Source organism: Salvelinus namaycush, chromosome 3 (assembly GCF_016432855.1).
Source record: "Salvelinus namaycush isolate Seneca chromosome 3, SaNama_1.0, whole genome shotgun sequence".
NCBI classification, from domain to species: domain Eukaryota; kingdom Metazoa; phylum Chordata; class Actinopteri; order Salmoniformes; family Salmonidae; genus Salvelinus; species Salvelinus namaycush.
Window position 1 is genome coordinate 85,987,594 of NC_052309.1, and position 6,149 is coordinate 85,993,742.

The following is a 6,149-nucleotide window of genomic DNA, read 5'->3' on the forward strand; positions in this document are numbered from 1 at the left end:
TCACAGTGCAGGTTAGCGTTTCTCATCAATCTTGTACTGGAGTCCACATTGCAGATGGACACAGGCATAAAACCTGATTTTAAACTTCACTTTCACCATACTGCTAACCTTAAATTAAGACAAAAAAGCAAATTTTCCTTAATGAATTGTTATAAGGACAAGACTCGTGACAAACATCAACCTGTTGAGTGTAATGTTTACAGTGGGTATTCACCACCCCTTGGATTTTTTTCACATTTTGTTAGCGGGATTGAAATAGATTTAAAGAAAATTGGGATCCCCAAAAAATGCAGACAAATGAACAAAAAATAGTTGTACAATATTAACCGCCTTTTAGGCAAGCCTAAATTAGGTTAAGGAAAAAGCATTTGGCTTAATAAATCACATAAATGACATGGACTGAAATAGTGGTTTACATGATTTTTGAGTGACTACCCTTCCTCTGTTCCTCAAAGACCAGGGAGCTTTTTGAAAGGCTTATAAAGAAGGGCAGTGATTGGTAGATGGGAAACAAAGTTAACAATTATGCTGTGAATTATGTATAACACCACCCAGACATAAAAGATAGTTGTCTTTCTGAACTGAGCTGCAGGACAGGAAGGAAACTACTCAGGGGTGTCACCACGAGTCCATTTGGGGATTTTAAAATGGCTACGGACTTCAATGGCTGTGATGGGAGAAAACTGAGGATGGATCAACATCGTAGTGACTCTACAATAATGACCTAAATGACAGTGAAAATAAAATTATTCCAAAACATGTATCTTGTATGCAACAAGGCACTAAAGTAATACTGCAAAAAACATCTTGAATGAATAGACTTTTTGGTTTAAATGCAATACATTGTGTTTGGGACAAATCCAACAACATATCACTGAGTAACTGCCTCCTTATTTTCAAGCATGGGGTGGCTGCATCATGGTATGTGTATCCTTGACCTTGGCAAAGACTGGGGAGTTTTTCAAGGATAAAAAGATACAGGATGGAGCTAAGCACAGGCAAAATCCTAAAGGAAAACCTGCTTCAGTCTGCTTACACCAGACACTGGGAGAGGAATGCACCTTTCAGAAATACAATAATCTACAAAGTTCCTGACTGGTCACATTAGTTTTGACTGAAATGTCCTTGAAAATTGCTCTCTAGCCATGATCCCCAACACTTTGACAGAGCTTGAAGATTTCTGAAAAGAATAATGGGCAAATATTGCCCAAACCAGGTGTGCAAAGCTCTTAGAGACTTAGGGCTCTATTCAATCAGATCCTCTTCAGCCAACATCCACATAGCAGTTGTTTTGGCGGTGTCTGAGGTGGAACCGTGTTAGAGAACCGTGTTATAGCTGAAACAGATATCGCCGTTGACTGCACAGAGTTGCATTAAGAAAAAACCCATGCAATCTTGTTTAAAAGTATGAACCACCCCAAAATAGCTCACTATAAAGAACACGTTGCCTATTAAAAAACGATATTACTACCATTACTACTGCCATCACTACCAATACTACTACGACTACTTCACAATAAATACTTCTAGACTAACAAGCAAACCACATTTACTTCAGTAAATGTCCTTATCTAGTTTTTTAAATAAATGTCATAGGTGACCTGATTAGACAGACTCTGTTCTCATTATGGCCCATATAAAACCGTTTTGCAACTGATTAATCACTGTCATACCCTACACAGAGATTGATAAGGTCTGAAAGGGACTTTCCCATCGGCCAAGCCTGCAGTCTTTCTTGGTTAACTGTTGATTTTGGTAACTTGCCTGAAAAAGGGAAAGTTGAGGTTTACACACAGAAATGCCACAACTTGTCGGTCTCTTAATTAAACAACAGGAAAGAAGCTGAAAAATCTAGTTTTCTGACAATGTGTAGCACTACCTAGCATGCTTGCTAGTTTGTTATCACCCACATGAGGGCGAAGCTGGTGTGGTTAGGCTGGTTAGTTACCGCTAAATAGTGTATCTCGGCCGAAGTAATAGGATAAATGTGTCTCAGCTCTGCTCGCCCTGACTAAAATAGCAGGCTTGGAAAAAAATGTATTTTGTGACGCCCCTACTGGAATTCTTTGCAGTTTGGTTGTTTTCTGTTAAAAATTCCCTGCCTAATGGGACAACAACAGAGCAGGCTAAACTTGCCTAGCCGCCATAAATGCCATAAATTGTCCATCGTTCACTTAAAAAATGGGTATAAACCAGAAAGATCAGTTTTAGGCTATGCCTACTGGAATTCCTTACAATTGTGTGGTTTTCTGTAGAAAAAAACACTTGGGTCAACTCTAACCCTGTAAGCCTTAAAGTCCCTGCATCAGCTCTTGGACCAACAGGCTCTGAGACAGCTTCTACCCCCAAGTCATAAAACTGCTTCATAGGCATAAGACTACTAAATAGTAAATTAATTGGTGACTCGGACTACATGCATTGACCCTATCTTACAATTACTATATGCACACCCACACGACTCTACAGTAAATACACAGTACATACTGTACACGCACACTGAACGTACACTCTCGCACAAAACCCACACATATTGACATACACTACACACACACACTTTTACACTCATCATATGCTGCTGCTACTCTGCTCTTTATTTGACTATTATTATTATCTATCCTGATGCCTAGTCACATTACCCTGTCTTCATGTATGTACATAAATACCTCGTACCTCTGCACATTGATCTGGTACTAGTACCCCTGTATATAGCTCCATTCTTGTGTATTTTCTTCCTTTTGTGTTACTATTTTCATTAAAATAGTTTTACTCTGTTTTGTTGGGAAGGGCTCGTAAGCAAGCATTTCACGGTAAAATTGATCCCCGTTGTATTCAGCTCATGTGACGAATAACATTTGATTTGACTTGAAATGAATAGGAGTGTCTCACGCTCGGCAAAAGTATTTAGTATTTAGAGTATTTAGCAGCTCCTCTTCCTGGGGTCCAAACAGGAACAAAACAATTACATCACAACAAAACAACACCCTACATCATAAATAAACCAATACATCATACAATAAATGACTACGTTATTACTCTAATATTACACATTTACAATATAAAATGTACAATACTACAATCTTAGTGTGTGTGTGTGTGAGAGAGAGAGAGAGTGTGTGTGTGTGCATGTGTGTCCTCACAGCACGTCAATACCTCTCACAAACTCAAGTTGTGATGCAGTCAATCTCTCCTCTACTTTGAGCCAGGAGAGATTGACAAGCACGTTATTGATATTAGCCCTCTGTGTACATTTAAGGGCCAGCCACACTGCTCTGTTCTGGGCCAACTGTAATTTGCCTATGTCCTTCTTTGTAAACTTGAGCATATCACTGGGCAGTAGTCCAGGTGTGATACAACTAGGGCCTGTAGGACTTGTTTTGTTGATGTGATATCAAGAAAGCAGAGCACCCCTTTATCAAGGTCAGACCTCTCCCCATCTAGCTACTGTTGCATCAATATGTTTTGACCATTTCAGATTTCAATCTATGGTTACACCAAGCAGTTTAGACTCCTCAACTTGCTCAATTGCCACAATATTCATGAAAAGATGAGGTTTAGGGTTTTAGATGAGGTTTAGGGTTTTAGATGAGGTTTAGGGTTTTAGATGAGGTTTAGGGTTTTAGATGAGGTTCAGGGTTTTAGATGAGGTTTAGGGTTTTAGATGAGGTTCAGAGTTTTAGATCAGATTCAGGGTTTTAGATGAGGTTTAGGATTTTAGATGAGGTTCAGGGTTTTAGATGAGGTTTAGTGTTTTAGATAAGGTTTAGGGTTTTAGATCAGGTTTAGGGTTTTAGATGAGGTTTAGGGTTTTAGATGAGGTTCAGGGTTTTAGATGAGGTTTAGGGTTTTAGATGAGGTTCAGGGTTTAGATGAGGTTCCGGGTTATAGATGAGGTTTAGTTCTACCTGGTTTATGTTAGAGAGGCATCCATTAAAGAACAGCCTGTGTTCTATTAGATAGGTAACTCTCAATCCACGATATGGCAGATAATGCAAAGACATAACACACATGTTTTTTATAACACCAGACTGATTGATAATGTAATAAGCTGCACTGGTCAACCAAAACAGCTCCCACAATCTTCTTCTTATCAATTTATTTCAGCCAATCATCATTAATTTGTTTCAGTGCCGTACATGTCGAGTGCCCTTCCCTATAAGCATGCGGGAACTAAAAGGAGCATCTTGGTTTCAAGGTCCGAGCTTTGAGAGAAGAATCATCGTGAGGTATGCAGGAACCAATGTTAATAAGAGATAATGAATAATGTCAATCATGCTTATATGACATGTTTGTGTAGCATTATATAAGGACTGAAAGGGAATGCCTTAGTTTTCATCAAGCTTGGATTGAGTTTGTGTACCTCTCCGGCTGTGATAATAAAGAGTGATTCATTTAAAATTGACTTCAGGTGTCCCTTCAATTTCCTCCACAATCTTGGCGTCAGTGAAGGTCTGTGAGGGAACACTGGTGGCGCATTCTGTGTGAAAGTGTGAGGGAAATTCCTGTCTGACCAAAGATGACCTGGACCCGCCCAGACCAGACTTTTACTGTGAGGTGCCCGGGGGAAGATACCTGATCCGGCAAACCTCTGAGGGACACGTCTACTGAATTTCAGTAAGTCAATTGTCACGCCCTGACCATAGAGAGCTGTTTATTCTCTATGTTGGTTGGGGCGTGAAAGTGACAAGGTGGGTTATCTAAGTGTCTAATTATCTATGTTGGCCTGTTATGGTTCCCAATCAGAGGTAGCTGTTTATCGTTGTCTCTGATTGTGGGTCATATTTAGGCAGCCATTTCCTCATTGTGCTTTGTGGGATCTTGTCTAGATATAGTTGACTGAGAGCACTACTTTGAGCTTCACATTTAGTTTTTTTCGCTTTATTGTTTTTTCCTTTGAGTTTCTCTTCCAAATAAAAAGGATGGAAACATACCACGCTGCATCTTGGTCCTCTCCTTATAACGATCGCTACAGAAGATCCCAACAACAACGGACCAAGCAGCGTGCCCAGGAGGAAAGCCAGGAGTGGAGGACATCCTGGACGTGGGACGAGATTATGGCAGGAGACAGAAGCCTTCCATGGAAGCAGGCGGAGGCAGCGAGGGAACAACAATGACAACACCGGGGTTCGTGGCCACGACGGAAGCCCGAGAGACAGCCCGAATGTATTTTTTTTGGGGGGGGGTCTATCAGTGGTCTATCAGTTGATGTCCAATTTCATGAGTGTTGACAGTATGTGTTATTAGTGGCTTTCAGGTAGCACTCTAATATTGCAATATCTTAGTAATTTGAAGGGTCTAAGGTTTCAGTACAAGGCCACATGATGAACAGAAGGATTGAGCCTTGGGACTGATATTAAATGAAAGGCTGCCATCTGGTGTTTGGGTTAAAGATAAGCCTCCTGTGGACCAGTAGATAAGCCTCCAATGAAAGTGAGTGGTACTCACGGAACTCAGGGTGTAAGGGACACAGTGGAAGCATTTGGGGCAGAGGTATGAATCATTTAATAAGATATGTTTTTGACCCTTTCAAATTATTTTTACTCATTTCGATAGTTTGAATAACTGAAGTAGATCCAAATTGAAGTAGATCCAAGTTGAAGTAGATCCAAATTGAAGTAGATCCAAGTTGAAGTAGATCCAAATTGAAGTAGATCCAAGTACATTTTTAAGTACCGAATATTGAGCTGATAAGTCAGCACCAACTTTTTGAAGGCCCCAGTGGATTTGTTAAACAACAGGTTTTATATTCGGACTATTTGATGTCCCAGGGACAGCTAATACAGGACAAATGTCAATGCAACCTAATTGTGGTAAGAGCTATGGAAACAATGATTAAACATTGACAGATGTATTTACCTCTGAGTCTACGGATCCCTTGTGTATGTGTGTGTGTTTTTTAATAGATTCACTCCTGTTGATAGAAGTATAACCTTGCCTGTAGATTTGAGCTTTATTATGATGATAGTATTCCATAAATTAAATTGTGTAAGGAAGAATGTGTGTAACTGATTGACTTACTAGAATGAAGGGTTTGAAAGGATAAACAATCTGGTTTTATGTGTTGATTTAGCTTACTTTAATAGAAGTATTTTGATAGAACCTCATTTGATAGTTTAAGCCATAATTGAATGATTACCTTAAAATATTACAAT